The sequence below is a fragment of the Cetorhinus maximus genome, chromosome 23 (assembly GCF_964194155.1).
Source record: "Cetorhinus maximus chromosome 23, sCetMax3.hap1.1, whole genome shotgun sequence".
NCBI classification, from domain to species: Eukaryota; Metazoa; Chordata; class Chondrichthyes; order Lamniformes; family Cetorhinidae; genus Cetorhinus; species Cetorhinus maximus.
This window is the reverse complement of record NC_135901.1, coordinates 30,668,282-30,684,515: the sequence shown is the minus strand read 5'-3', so window position 1 is coordinate 30,684,515 and position 16,234 is coordinate 30,668,282. Positions and strand designations below refer to the sequence as shown.

The 16,234-nt window shown below is 44.9% G+C and overlaps 2 protein-coding genes and 4 pseudogenes across 4 annotated transcripts in view; 3 read left to right on the top strand and 3 right to left on the bottom strand.

Annotated features, from left to right (window-relative positions):
- LOC144696980 (uncharacterized) overlaps nucleotides 1-16,234 on the top strand; it is a 322,849-nt gene that overhangs the window by 71,856 nt on the left and 234,759 nt on the right. The window lies entirely within an intron of this gene.
- Nucleotides 1-16,234, top strand: part of LOC144697445 (uncharacterized) — a 296,141-nt pseudogene that overhangs the window by 151,900 nt on the left and 128,007 nt on the right. The window lies entirely within an intron of this gene.
- The window catches only part of LOC144697220 (uncharacterized), a 197,538-nt gene that overhangs the window by 109,219 nt on the left and 72,085 nt on the right, over nucleotides 1-16,234 (bottom strand). The gene's annotated exons all lie outside the window — the stretch shown is intronic.
- Nucleotides 1-16,234, bottom strand: part of LOC144697155 (uncharacterized) — a 266,512-nt pseudogene that overhangs the window by 193,608 nt on the left and 56,670 nt on the right. The gene's annotated exons all lie outside the window — the stretch shown is intronic.
- Nucleotides 1-16,234, top strand: part of LOC144697421 (uncharacterized) — a 47,061-nt pseudogene that overhangs the window by 18,042 nt on the left and 12,785 nt on the right.
- Nucleotides 8,942-13,586, bottom strand: LOC144698468 (uncharacterized; annotated as a pseudogene).

Below are 16,234 nucleotides of genomic sequence, written 5' to 3'. Positions count from 1 at the left end.
GCTGAGGGATTGACCAATGGGAAGATTTGGAGGACCGGAAGGACTCTGGTCCTCCAAGCAATCAGAGCGCGGGCTTTGTGAATGAAGATTGAGCTTTACACAGACTAAAACTTCCTCCTGTGTCCAACATCTGTGAGTAAAACACTTTCTTTTCTCCCCCTTTCCATTTCTTTTCTCATTCTGGGGGGAAATTGTTGACTTGCAGGAATTGAAGGGAAAAGAAGTGAATCAATTTCAAGGAGAATCAGCATTTGTTTTGAAAATGCTTCTGATTTTTATAGACCCCAAAGGGATCAATGTTGGGTCCCTGGTATCTGCCCGGGTGGGGGGAGGGGCACCAGACCTGGCCTCAGTGCCACAGGAGGCAAAGCCGGGGTTCCTGCTCCTCACCCTGATCCCTTGGCTGGGAGGGAGCCTGGGGTCGTATTCATCAAGAATGTGCCCCCCTCACTTCGGTCCCGGAGGATCATTCGGGAAATGGTAGAGCCAACGTGCAGCCAATGCCAGGGTGTGAAGGGTGGACACTGAGAGGCTGTTTACCCCTGGCTGGGGAATCTAGAACACGGGAGCACAGTCTCAGGATAAGGGGCCGATCATTTCAGACTGAGATGAGGAGAAATTTCTTCACTCAGAGGCTTATGAATCTTTGGAATTCTCTTATCCATCTGGTTCACCAATGCCTTTCAGGGAAGGAAATCTGCCGCCCTTACCTGGTCTGAACTACATGTGAATCTGGACCCACAATGATGTGGCTGACCCTTAACTGCCCTCGGAAATGGCCGAGCAAGACACTCAGTTGGACCAAACCATGACAGAAATGTCGCACCTGATGGGCTGCATAGGCTCACAAGGTGGCTTAGCCCCAGCTTCTCAAGGGCAATTAGGGAGGGGCAACAACTATTGGCCTTGCCAGTCACTCCTACATTACATGAAAGGATAATAAAAATCCCGGTATGTTGTGGGTCCTCAGTCACTGAGTATATTCAAGCAAGAGAATGATAGGTTTTTGAATATTATAGGATGAACGGATTTGGGGGGACAGTGCACGTCAGACATGATCTTACTGAATGACAGAATAGGTTTGAGGGGCTGAATGGCCTCCTCCTGCTCCTATTTCTTATGTTCTTATGTTACCAGGATCATCAGGAGAGATTTGGAATAATTAAAACATCGAGTAATCAATGAGGACAGAAGGAGGGAGGGCAGTGAGTGTGGGTGGGTGGGGAGGATTTACAGATGAGATGGGCGAAGAATTGAATCCAATCAAAAATTATCTGTTCTGAATTTGTATTCTGTACTCACAGTGATGTCTTTTGAAAACTCCTTTTACAGGACATTAGAAGAGGAGGATTTACAGACAACTTTCAAATGAAATGTGACGTCAGGACCTGATAGAATCACTCGATTCATTGGGACCTGAATATCATCGGCCTTTGAATCTAGGAGAAATGTTTGTCTGTTCCACCTCCTTCGCAAAGTTTTAAACACCAGTGTGACTGGAAAAGCACCGAAACACAGACACCCGAGTGGGAGTGTTCGAGTGCACTGACTGTGGAAAGAGCTTCAACCAGTTACACAGACTGAAAAACATCACACCATTCACAGTGGAGAGAAACCTCACATGCATTCGCTGAGGACAAGGCTTGAACTGATCGTCGAATCTGGAGAGACACAAGGATACCCAAACCATGGAGAAACCGTGGAAGTGTGGGGACATTGGGAAGGGATTAAAAGTCCCGTCTGAGCTGGAAACTCATCGGCGCATTCACACCAGGGAGAGGCCGTTCACCTGCTCTGAGTGTGGGAAGGGATTCACACAGTTATCCCACCTGCAGACACACCAGCAAGTTCACACTGGAGAGAGGCCATTCACCTGCTCTGGGTGTGGGAAGGGATTCAATGATTCATCCACCCTACACACACCAGTGAGTTCACACCGGGGAGAGGCCATACACCTGCTCTGAGTGTGGGAAGGGATTCACTCAGTTATCCAACTTGTTAACACACAAGCGAATTCACACTGGGGAGAGGCCATTTACCTGCTCTGACTGTGGGAAGGGATTCAGTGATTTATCCAACCTACTGGCACATGAGCGAGTTCACACTGGGGAGAGACCATTCACTTGCCCCGTGTATGGAAAGGGATTCACTCATTTATCCAGCCTGCTGAGACACCAGCGAGTTCACAAGTGATTACAGGGGTTGGATTCTGCTGTTTTTGTTGCTGTTAATCACATCCAGGGCTGAACCATGTTCATTCTGACACTTGGTGAAGTGGGAGGGTCGGAGGGTTTCTTTCAGCTGGACTGGCCGGCCTCACAACTTTGCTTCCAGTGGGCTGATGCTCTTTGAGCCCGGGAGTGCACATTTCCACTGAAATGATCCCAAAAGCTGATGAAGGACATTTATTTTATCCTGGATAGTAAATAGTGTTTTTCCTACCACTACAGGTAGATTTGAAATAAATACATTTGTGAGAAATGAGACATTGAATGAATGATACTTTTCAGCACAGGTACAGAATTCTTACAGAATTAGTTGTGTTACATAACTCTTAATTGGAAAACCACATAAATAGTCCCTAGAAACAGACTCAGGGTCAATCAGATGTTAGTGTAGCGGTCATGTCAGTGGATCCAGAAGTCCAGCCTAATACTCTGGGGACATGGGTTCAAATCCCACTGTAGCTGTTATGTGAATTTGATTAATTATATTTAGAATATAAAACTAGTCTCAGTCATGGTGACCCTGAAACTATCATTGATTGTTGTAAAAACCCATCTGGTTCGCTCATGTCCTTTCGGGAAGGAAATCTCCTGTCCTCATGTGGTCTGGTCTGTCTGTGACGACAGAGCCACAGCAATGCGGTTGACTCTTTACTGCCCTCTGTAATGCAGTAGCAAGATCTCAGTCCAGGAGGTATTAGGAATGAACAACAAATGCTGTCCTTGTCAGTGACACCCACATCCCATGAAAGAATTTTTGACAAGTCCCTGGAAATGTCGAGATCTCCTGTTTCAGGTTTCCATGTCGACATTCCTCACTGGATAGGAAGGCGTCTTATTGCCTCTTCTCTGTACAAGTGCCTGGGAAGAGCTAACAAATGGCCCTCAGAAGGAGGTAAACTCAACATGTTGCTGAAAAGAGAGACATGTCGAAGCTTTTCGTCTGGCACTCAGCAACATTTGAGCAGCAGCTGACGCTCACTATTTCACGCTGCTGCTATGCAGTAGCAACACCCGTGGTATTCGCCACTAACAGGATGCTGCCACAAAGCCAAAAAGGCATTCTGCCTATCAGACAAATGTGTAATGTGGGACATGAATTTTAGTGCCAGTGTGATGCTAGTGTTAGGAAATAGAGATAGTTTAAGGAAATTATATTTGTATTTGTGGGTGTTAGGAATGAGTTTTAGCTTTAATGTTTAAGTTTGATTTGTATTTCTGTATCTGCATGTTAATAAAGGTCAAATTGAGTTTTAGCTTCACTCTAAAAGGTGCCAGCATTTTTAATGAGTTTTGTGACTCCTAAAGAGAAGTTAAGCAAACAGAAGAGTAGAAAAAACGGTGCTTCTGCCTAGCAACAGGGGCCCAGAGAAACAGGTCCCTCCCACAGACACACAGAAAATGTAAAGAAACAGCAGTTTGCTTTGAAAGCTGTTGGAGTTCAGCTGGTTTTGAAGATGCTGCCAGAGAAGCAACCTAGAAGGGCTCAGGCAGCCTGTCCCAGGCTAAGGAAAAGACCCCAAAATCCAAGGGAGTGAAACAGGGGAAAGTCCCAAGCATACCTTCGAGTCAAAAGAAGGACAGGAACCTTGAAAAGATCCTGTTAAGTAAAGTTAAGAGTGAGGGACAGAGAGCTTCATTTTAAAGGTCCAGGCACTTTCTCCAGTGCCTCTATTTCTTAAAAAAAGTAACATGCTGTTGAAGCTTTTTATCTTGGACTTATCAGGACAGATTCACAGGAGTTACAAATGTAAGTGCAGAACAAGTTATACTGCATGAGAAGAGAGTGCTGATTAGTTGGCAAGTGAAATGTGATTGGCAGCAGTGTTGCCATGAAAAATGCACCAGGGAACAGTTCACCGTCACGCTTTTGTTTAAATTCAAACCAGGCAAGTCAACTCTGATTGGTCAAGGTACAGCCATGGCTAATGAACCAGGGAATATCTATCCCCATGCTTTTGTTTAGTTGAAAAAGGCACAATGCTCCTTCTGTCTGCATTATAAATAAGACTTGACACATGCTCATGTCTGAGCAGCATTACCATTACACTCTGGGTAGAAGCACCATCTCCACGTAAATGCTCCCTGGTCTGTCCCAGATGCCATGGCACCAGTCAATGCAATATGTAAAACCTCTACAAATCTCTGTGCTCGGGGAATCCCTTCTGATACTTTTTTACATCACAAAGTCTATGGAGACTGATTTTACCCAATCATTGCCGAGCTAACATTTGAACGGATCAATTACAAAACCTGTCATTGAACCATCTGTACCTGCCCAAATCACGTCATAATCTCAAACAATTGGCTTCCCACGCTCCGTCCCCGGTACAGGGAGTCAGCATTCCCATGCCAAACAGTGAAAACATGGTGGCCTTGACATTCAGGTGTCGTCTAGGATTCAAGGCACTCTTGTTTTCTCTGTTCTCTGGGAGCTTTTCATCTCCCTGTTCCCACATAGCAAGTCGTCTGTTCTCAGCTCTGCCAGGTTTCTGCTGAAGTTTGGCCCCTTTTACACCTTTCGGATCAATAAAATATTTGGTCAATGAAGACCCAAACCACAATTTCCCATCCTGTCACCTGTCAATCATCCTTACCAACAGCATAATCACAACAGGAATAAAAACATGAGAAGTGTAACAATCAAATCAACTTTCATAGTTTTTAATTTAGTATTCACTAATTAACAAGAAAACCCGAAGTAGGGGGACCCCAGGATTCTTACTGTCCACATCTTGAGGGGGAGGACAGCTCTCTCTCTGACCCCTCACTCAATTTCATTCTGTTATTTTCCAGTTCTGTTCTGGCCCCTCCTGGGGCAACATCTACTCAATCTTTTCTTCTCCTGAAGGAACGCTGTGAGTTCTAGGTTACTAGTACATAAGGACATATGCTTCAAGCAACAGATCAAGCATGGATGTAAAAGATTCTCCAGCTCTCTCCTTACCCCTGTCCAACTTGTGGACAGTTCTCACTCAGTATTATTTCTCCCAAGCACTTAATTGTCCCACTCCAAATGTTTATCTCCGTTAGTTCAATTTTACCTAATTTTTGACCATGACCAGTGTGTTTAATGCTATATGGATTGTTTTAAAGTCAGTTTCTCTCTGGATATGTGTCAATACCTTGACAATGTCAAAATATTGTCTCATTCTCTTGGTCACATTAACCATTTCATGTCATGCTGTTTGTTATGTAGCTGCACATGTTTGGGACCCAGTCTTCAGTCCACTTCACCATGAATTTACACGTGCTATTGTCTTCACTTGTAACAAATCACATCTGCACACTCACACCGGTATCCCAATGTCAGGCCACATATTCTGAACTTTCAGGTGTGCTTATCAAAAGATCAAAGTGAGTGTCTGTCTTTGCTTATCTCCCCCTGTTATGGTCCTGATTTTTCAGGTGGTGGCCAGACTATCAAATGTGGTTTTCTTTAAAACAAAATTCATAGCTAAGGATGTAAATATCTCCCAGAGAAATCTATCAACTTATTCATCTCATCTACACCTCCCTGGCTTTTACGGGAATGTAGGTGGATACCAGATTGATACATTCCACTGATCACCCAGGTGAGTTACTCCAATTCCTTTACTGTCCAATACAATATATTCATCATATCTTTAAAACAGAAATCAAACATTCCCAATTGATTTCAGGCATTAACATATTTTGTTTGCTCTTTATTGTAGACATCAGGCTGGGGTTGTTCTCCTTGGAGCAAAGGAGGTTGAGGGGAGATTTGATAGAGGTGTACAAGATTATGACAGGCTTAGATAAGGTGGACAAAGAAAAGCTGTTCCCATTCGCTGATGGTACAAGGATGAGGGGGACAGAGTTAAGGTTTTGGGCAGGAGATGCAGGGGGGATTTGAGGAGGAATATTTTCACACAGTGAGTGGTAATGACCTGGAACTCGCTGTCTATGAGAAGAGAGGAAGCAGAGACGATGAACAATTTAAAAAGGCAATTGGATGGGCACTTGAAAGAATATGGACTTGATGGGCTGAATGGTCTCCTTGTGTGTCCTAATGACTCCATGATGCAAAAAGAAAAATTTCAGTTGCACCAAGACCTCCAATTGACTAAAGTTCCTTGTCTATGGTGCCATTCTTGTAAATCTCCTCTGCACCCTCTCTAATAACTTCATATCTAAAGTGTGGGTCCCAGATATAGTTTTCCATTCTAGAGGGATAGAATTGAAAAGCAGGGAGGTTATGTTCAACTTGTTTCGAACCATGGTTAGACTACACTGGGAGTACTGTCAACATTTGTGATCTCCATTTAGAAAAAGGAAATAGAGGCACTGGAGAAGGGGCAACAAAGGTTCACAAGAATAATCCCAGAACTGAGAGCATTTAACCCTCAGGAAAGGCTGGGGCTGCTTCTCTCTAGAAAAGAGAAGACTGAAGGGTAACCTGATGGAAGTCTTTAAGATTATGAAGGGGTTCAATAATCCAAAAGGGATTTCATGAGAAACCTCTTTACCCAGCGAGTGGTGAGAATGTGGAACTCACTGTCACAGCGAGTGGTTGAGGTGAATAGCATGAATACATTTAAGGGGAAGCTAGATACATACATGAGGGAGAATGGAATAGAAGGATATGGTGATGGGGGGAGATGAAGAGACCATAAGACCATAAGACATAGGAGCAGAAATTAGGCCATTCGGCCCATCGAGTCTGCTCCGCCATAGATTCACCACTCTCTGGCTAAAGAAGTTTCTCCTCGTCTCTGTTCTAAAAGGTCTTCCCTTTACTCTGAGGCTATGCCCTCGGGTCCTAGTCTCTCCTACTAATGGAAACATCTTCTCCACGTCCACTTTATTCAGGCCTTTCAGTATTCTGTAAGTTTCAATCAGATCCCCCCTCATCCTTCTAAACTCCATCGAGTATAGACCCAGAGTCCTCAAACGTTCCTCATATGTTAAGCCTTTCATTCCTGGGATCGTTCTCGTGAACCTCCTCTGGACCCTCTCCAGGGCCAGCACATCCTTCCTGAGATACGGGGCCCAAAATTGCTCACAATATTCTAAATGTGTTCTGACCAGAGTCTTATAAAGCCTCAGCAGCACATCCCTGCTTTTATATTCTCGTCTTCTCGAAATAAATGCCAATATTGCATTTGCCTTCCTAACCACCGACTCAACCTGCAAGTTAACCTTAAGAGAATCCTGGACTAGGACTCCCAAGTCCCTTTGCACTCCAGATTTCTGAATTCTCTCACCATTTAGAAAATAGTCTATGCCCTTATTCTTCCTACCAAAGTGCATGACCTTACACTTGCCCACGTTATATTCCATCTGCCACTTCTTTGTCCATTCTCCTAACCTGTCCAAATCCTTCTGCAGCCTCCCCGTCTCCTCAATACTACCTGTCCCTCCACCTATCTTTGTATCATCTGCAAACTTAGCCAGGATGCCCTCAGTTCCTTCATCTAGATCATTAATGTATAAAGTGAAAAGTTGTGGTCCCAACACTGACCCCTGCGGAACTCCACTAGTCACTGGCCGCCATCCTGAGAAGGTCCCCCTTATCCCAACTCTCTGCCTCCTGCCAGACAGCCAATCTTCTATCCATGCTAGTACCTTGCCTCTAACACCATGGGCTCTTATCTTACTGAGCAGCCTCCTGTGCAGCACCTTGTCAAAGGTCTTCTGGAAGTCCAAGGAGATAACATCCATTGGCTCTCCTTTGTCTAACCTACTCGTTACCTCCTCAAAGAATTCTAACAGATTTTTCAGGCTTATATAACCTCTCCTTGAAACCATGCTGACTTTGCCCTATTTTATCATGCACTTCCAAGTATTCTGAAATCTCATCCTTAATAATGGACTCTAAAATCTTACCAACAACCGAGGTCAGGCTAATTGGCCTGTAATTTCCCATCTTTTGCCTCACTCCCTTCTTAAACAGGGGGGTTACATTAGCGATTTTCCTGTCCTCTGGGACCCTCCCTGACTCCAGTGATTCCTGAAGGATCACCACTAACGCCTCCACTATCTCTTCAGCTATCTCCTTCAGAACTCTGGGGTGTAATCCATCTGGCCCAGGTGATTTATCCACCTTCAGACCTTTCAGTTTTCCTAGCACCTTCTCCTTGGTAATGGCCACCATACTCACCTCTGCCCCCCGACTCTCTTGAACTTTGGGGATGTTACTCGTGTCTTCCACCATGAAGACTGAGCAAAGTACCTATTCAGTTCCTCCGCCATTTCTTTGTTCCCCACTACTTCTTCTCCAGCGTCATTTTCCAGCAGCCCAATGTCCACTTTTGCCTCTCTCTTACCCTTGATATATCTAAAAATAACTCTTGCAATCTTCTTTTATATTTATAGAGGGGTGGGTGGAGGCTCATGTGGAGCATAAATACTGACATAAACCAATTAAGCCGATTGGCCTGACCCTGTGCTGTAGATTCAATGGAATAGGGACAAGTGTCTTTATTTTAGATCTACATGTAGTTGAAGGAAAAACACTATTTACTATCGAGGATTAAAAAAAGTTCTTCATCAACTTTTGTGGATCATTTCAGTGGAAATGTGCACTCCCAGGCTCAAAGGACATCAGCCCACTGGAAGCAAAGTCGTGAGACCGGCCAGTCCAGCAGAAAGAAACCCATCGACCCTCCCACTTCACCAAGTGTCAGAACGAACATGTTTCACTCCTGGATGTGATTAACAGCAGCAATAACAGCAGAATCCAACTCCTGTAATCACTTGTGAACTCGCTGGTGTCTCCGCAGATTGGATGTATCTCTGAATCCCTTCCCACACACGCAACAAATGAATGGCTTCTCCCCACTGTGAACTTGTTGGTGAGAAAGCAGAGTGGATGACTGTGTGAATCCCTTTCCACACACAGAGCAGGTGAATGGCCTCTCCCCGGTGTGAACTTGCTAGTGTATCTGGAGCTTGGATAACTGAACGAATCCCATTCCACACTCAGAACAAAGGAATGGACTCTCGCCATTGTGAACTGGCTGGTGTGTCAGCAGGTGGGATAACTGATTAAATGCCTGGCCACACTCAGAACAGCTGAATGGCCTCTCCCCAGTGTGAACTCGCTTGTGTTTCTGCAGATTGGATGAATTAGTAAATCCCTTCTCACAATCAGAGCAGGTGTACGGTCTTTCACCTGTGTGAACTCGCTGGTGCATCAGCAGGTTGGATGAATCCCTTCCCACACTCGGGGCAGGTGAACAGCCTCTCCCCAGTGTGACTGCGTCGATGAATCTCCAGCTCAGATGGGGCTTTGAATCCCCTCCCACAGTCCCTACATTTCCACGGTTTCTCCATGGTGTGGGTGTACTTATGTCTCTCCAGATTCAATGAGCAAAGGCAGCTTCATCCACACACAAAGCATATGTGTGGTCTCTCCCCACTGTGAATGGGGCAGTGATTTTTCAGCCTGTGTGTCTGGTTAAAGCTCATTCCACAGTCAGTGCACTGGAACACTCACTCGGGTGCGTCTCTCTCGGTACTTTTCCAGTCACTGAGGCTTAAAACCTTTTGAAGCCGACAGAACAGACAAACATTTCTCCTGCTCAGTTCAAAGGGCCAATGATATTAAAGACCCAATTAATCAAATGACTCTGTCAGATCTTGAAGTGAAGCTTGATTTGAGATTTCTGTCTGCAAATCTTCCCCTTCTCATATCCTGTGGAAGGAATTTACAAAAATCATCACTGTCAAACATTATTCTCCGTCGCATACACTTGCCCTTCATTCTCATTCTGCTTTACCTAATACACACCCTCCCAATTCTTCTGAAGGCGCCGATTCATGCTGATTGACAGATCCGTGGTAATTTTTTCCTGTCCTGGACACAGAGACCTGAAAATCTTAGGCAGGCTGCTAACCTAAATATCTATGTATAGAAATATATATGTATATTTACTGATTAGCAATACAGAGAGGATGAGGTGAAACGTTAATTCTGCAGCAAGTGCTCATGGTCTGGAACTCGCTGCCTATGAGGGTGGTGGAAGCAGAGAAAATGAATGATTCAAAAATGAAACTGGATGGGGCCCTTGAAGGAAATAAACTGGGATGTGATTCAGCATGGACTTGAGTTGATGAATATAATCTTTCTCTGCGATAATGACTCTGACTGCAAATAAATAACTGTAGCTACAATACGATATTATAAGCCAACAACTAAGAATAAATGAAGTTTATAAAGCCTGAAATGGTATGTGGACAAGGCATCACATAACAACTAGACATATCCCTGTCTTATATTCACTTACTTCCCCCTTAAATGTCAGCCATCTTCTGAGGAAACCACCCCTTTAATTGTGAACATTAGGAAAGAGACCAATTATGTCAATGTCTTTAAGAGAGAGAGAGAGAGACCTGGACCAACCTTTCTAGAGTCTGCACCCTCCGTGGATTCACTTCCTTTCCCTTCAGTTCCTGCAAGTCAACAATTTGCCCCCAGAATGAGAAAAGAAATGGAAAGGGGGAAACATTGATTTCCTCACAGATCCTCACTATCTTTTCTCCCCCTTTCTCCCCTAGATCTTACATGGCCCTCCAACATAGCCTTTCATCCTCCTTCATATATGTTTGTCTCTTTAATATGTAAATTCCATTGTTCCATAGGTCTTACCTTTGGGAAAAATGAACACACTGCTTAGCCTTGCTTATCTGGCTGGTTGCAAAAAAACTAATGTCCGTTGAAATCCAAACAACCTCTTCACTTACATAAAAATGCAAATTGCCTTCACACCTTACATGCTAAGACCCCATCGATGTTTACTCACTAGCATTTCAAGTACATTTCTACACCTAACTTCATTTGATAATTTCAAGCTTGCACCCACACTCACACCCATTAACCTACTTGTCAATAAACCAGAATAATGTTGTGAAAATTATTATACTTCTGTAATGGGGGACACTTTAGATATTTTATTGATAGTTTTGTAATAAAGTTCATTTGTTATCCTTCTAGTCTTGGAGGACAGTACTGGAGCTACTTAATATATTTCCAATGATGGAATAATTCTGACACAGAAGGAGTCCATTTGACAACTTGAATCCATACCAACACTCTGTAGAGCGATCCAGTCAGTCCCATTCCCCCTTCTAAATCCCCATTCCCCTGCGTATTCATTTCTGTCAAGTGTCAATTCAATTTCATTTTGAAATTATTGATCGTCTCTGGAACCACCACCCTCATAGGCAGTGGCTTCCAGGTCATCACCACTGGCTGTTGAAATAAAGTTCTTCCCCACACCAGCATGTATCTCTAATCATATAATAGAATACTGTGCCTTACACACATTCTTGGTGCAGTAATGTTGGGTGTATCTTAGGTGCAGCAGAGTGAGAATGGAGCGAGAGTGTGTGGGATGGGGAATGAGAGAGGAAAGAATGTTCCATAGAAATTAGAATTGTCTGTTCTGAATTTCTATCCTGTAGTGACAATAATGTTTGTAAACTCCTTTAGCAGGATATTAGAAGGGGAGGATTTGCTGATAGAAATCTCAAACCAACCATCACGTCAAGATCTGACAGACTCACATGACTCATCGGGACCTGAATATGATCAGCCTTTGAATCTAGAAGGAGAAAAGTTTGTCTGTTCTGTTTGCTTCAAAAGGCTTTAAGCATCAGCGTGACTGTAAAAGCACCGAGATACACACACCTGATTGAGAGTGTTCCAGTGCACTGACTGTGGAAAAAGCTTTAACCATTTTCAGAGCTTGAAAAAAACATCACCATTCACCGCAAGGAGAGGCCATACACGTGTTCTGTGTGAGTGCGAGGCTTCAACTGATCGTAGAACCTGGAGAGACACAAGGACATGCGCACAATGGAGAAACCGTGGAAATGTGGGGACTGTAGGAAGGGATTTAGATCCCCATCTGCGTTGGAAACTTATTGCGCAGTCACACCGGGGAGAGGCCATTCACCTGCTCTGAGTGTGGGAAGGGATTCATTCAGTCATCTCACCTGCAGACACACTGGCGAGTTCATGGTTTCTCCATGGTCCAGGTGTGCTTGTGTCTCTCCAGTTTCGAGGATCAGTTGAAGCCTCCTCCACACTGAACATGCGTACGGTCTCTTCCCACTGTGAGTAGTACGAACAGATGGTGCAACTGGTTAAAGCTCTTTCCACAGTCAGTGTACTGGAAGACTGTGCTTCGGTGCTTTTCCAGTCACACTGATGTGTGAAACTATTGAAGCAGACAGAACAGACAAACATTTCTCCTCCTGGATTCAAAGGCAGGTGATATTCAGATTTTGGAGAAATGAGTTGCTGGATCAGATCTTGCTGTGATGTTTGGTTTGAGATTTCTGTCTGCAAATCCTCTCTTCCAATATTCTGTAAAGGGAGTTTACAAAAGTCATTATGGTCAGCACAGGATAGAAATTCAGAACAGACAATTCCAGTTTCCATGGGACATTCTTTCCTCTCTCATTTCCAAAAAGCTGTAAATCTCCGTCCTACACACTTTCCCTCCATTCTCACTCTGCTATACCTAATATACACCCTCCCAATTCTCCTCAAGGTGCCGATTCATGTTCATCAACAGATCCAAGCTCACTGCTTCTTGTCCCAGATACAGAGACATTTGGCAACTCACTACATAGGAGGGTAGTGGAAGCAGAGATGATCAATAGTTTCAAAATGAAATTGGACTGGATGAATGAAATTCATTTGAAGGATTGATTTGACCTGGAACTCGCTTCCTCGAGGGATGCAGAGATGATCAATGATTTTGAAATGAAATTGGATGAACACTTGAAGGAAATAAACGAGCAGTGGAAAAGGGATATAGAGGGGGAATGGGACTGACTGGATTGCTCTACAGACATTCGGCATGGACTCGAGTTGCTGAATGGTCCTCTTCTGTGCTATAATGACTCTGTGACTGAAATATATAAGGCAGCTACAGTACTATATTACAAGACTGGAAATAATAATAAATGCATTTTATTACAGAACCATAAATAATTTATATTAAATATGTACCATATAACAAAACCAGAAATATCTCTGTCCTATATTAATTTACTGTCCCCTTAAATGTCAGCCATCTCCTGGGGAAACCACCCCTTTAATTGTGAACATTAGGAAAGAGACCATCCTTTTGGCCAGACAAATAAATGTGTCAAGCTGAGGGAGCAAAGGATGTCAATGTCTTTAAGAGAGAGAGAGAGACCTGGGCCAACCTTTCTAGAGTCTGCACCCTCCGTGGATTCACTTCCTTTCCCTTCAGTTCCTGCAAGTCAACAATTTGCCCCCAGAATGAGAAAAGAAATGGAAAGGGGGAAACATTGATTTCCTCACAGATGTTGCCCAGAGGAGGAAGTTTCAGTCTGAAGGTCATTGTCCAACTTCCGCATTGTGACGTCCACAATGGAACCCTGCCTGAATAAGCCAATAGGAATCACTGTGCTCCACAGTGACGTCCTCGGGTTCCAGTCTGCGGGCCAGGCGTGCGGACACGGGAGCCCCGCCCCCACCCATTGTTCCCCCTCCCCCTCCCCCTCAACCTCCTTGAGCCAAGGTTTCCAGGCAAAAACAGAAACAGAAATACCTGGAAAAACTCAGCAGGTCTGGCAGCATCGGCGGAGAAGAGTACAGTTGACGTTTCGAGTGAGAGTGTTCCAGTGCACTGATTGTGGCAAGAGCTTTAACTAGTTACACAGCCTGAAAAAGCATCGAACCTCGAGAGACAGAAGGACATGTGCACCATGGAGAAACTGTGGAAATGTGGGGACTGTGGAAAGGGATTCCAGACCCCATCTACACTGGAAACTCATCGACGCATTCACACAGGGGAGAGGCCGTTCACCTGCTCTGAGTGTGGGAAGGGATTCTCTCAGTCATCCTAACTGCTGGTACACCAGCGATTTCACAGTGGGGAAAGACCATTCACCTGTTCTGAGTGTGAGAAGGGATTCACTGCTTCATCCCACCTGAAGACACACCAGCGGGTTCACACCAGAGAGAGACCATTCAGCTGCTCAGAGTGTGGTAAGTGATTCAGTCATACGTCTGCCCTGCTGAGGCACCGGTGAGTTCACACCAGGCAGAAGCCATTTACCTGCTCCGAGTGTGGGAAGAGTCTTAGTGATTCATCTGCCCTGCTGAGGCACCAGCGAGTTCACAGTGGGGAGAGGCCGTTCACCTTTTCTGAGTGTGGGAAGGGATTCACCGACTTATCCACGCTGCAGATCCACCAGCGAGTTCACACAGGGGAGAAGCCATTCACCTGCTCCGAGTGTGGGAAGGGATTCATTCAGTCAACCTCCCAGCGGACTCACCAGCGAGTTCACACCAGGGAGAAGCCGTTCACCTGCTCTGAGTGTGGGAAGGGATTCACTCAGTTATCCCACATGCAGAGGCACCAGCGAGTTCACAGTGGGGAGAGACCTTTCACCTGCTCTGTGTGTGGGAAGGGATTCACTCAGTCATCCAGCCTGCTGACACACCATGTCACTCACACGAATGAGAAACCTTTTAAATGCTCTGACTGTGGGAGTGGTTTCAAAAGCTCTCAGGTACTGATGGCCTACCTGCGCATTCACACTGAGGAGAGACCGTTCAGCTGCTCTCACTGTGCAAAGAGATTTAGAACATCGTCCAAACTGTGGAGTCACCAGCAAGTTCACACTGGGGAGAGGCCGTTCACTTGCTCTGAGTGTGGGAAGGGATTCACCGACTTATCCACACTGCAGATCCACCAGCGAGTTCACACGGGGGAGAAGCCGTTCACCTGCTCCGTGTGTGGGAAGGGATTTACTGGGTCAACCCACCTGCTGAGACACCAGCAAGTTCACAATTGATTACAGGGGTTGGATTCTGCTGTTATTGCTGCTGTTAATCGCATCCAGCACTGAACCATGTTCATTCTGACAGTTGGTGATGTGGGAGGGTCAGAGGGTTTCTTTCTTCGGACTGGCCGGTCTCACGACTTTGATTTCAATGGGCTGATGCTCTTTGAGCCTGGGAATGCACATTTCCACTGAAATGATTCGCAAAAGCTGAAGAACTACATTTATTTTATCCTGGATGGTAAATAATCTTTTTCCTACCACTACAGGTAGATCTAAAATAAATATATTTGTCTCTGTTCCATTGAGTGAACAGCACAGGGCCAGGCTAGTTGGCTCAATTGGTCTCTGTCAGTATTTAAGCTCCACATGAGCCTCCGCCCACCCCTCTTCATCTCCCCCCATCAGCATACCCTTCTATTCCTTTCTCCCTCGTGTATGTATCTAGCTTCCCCTGAAATGTATTCATGCTATTCACCTCAACCACTCGCTGTGGTAGTGAGTTCCACATTCTCACCACTTGCTGGGTAAAGAGGTTTCTCATGAAATCCCTATTGGATTATTGAACCCCTTCATTATCTTAAAGACTTCCATCAGGTCACCCTTCAGTCTTCTCTTTTCTAGAGAAAAGCAGCCCCAGCCTTTCCTGAGGGTCAAATGCTCTCAGTTCTGTATTATTTTTCTGAATCTTTGTTGCCCCTTCTCCAGTGCCTCTATTTCCTTCTTCTAAATGGAGATCACAAATGTTGACAAGACTCCCAGTGTAGTCTAACCATGGTTCAAAACAAGTTGAACATAACCTCCCTGCTTTTCAATTCTATCCCTCTAGAATGGAACCCTATATCTGGGCCCCACACTTTAGGAAAGATGTGAAGTTCTTTGAGGGGGTGCAGAGGAGATTTACAAGAGTGATAACAGGGATGAAAGGACCTGGAGGCAGATTCATTCATGGTTTTCCACAGAGAACTGGATAATTATCTGAAGAGGAGAAATTGGCAGGGTTATGGGGAAAAGACAGGTGGGGGAGGTTGGCTCCTGGTTGAGTTGCTCTTGTAGAGAGCTGGCACAGACACAATGGGCTGAATGGCCTCCTTCAGTGTTGTAACCATTCCATGATTCTAGAACACCAGCTCGCAGATTCTATTCAACACGGCATGATGGTGGGTAGCACTCTCACCTCTGAGTCAGGAGGTGGGGGGTTCGAATCCCCACTC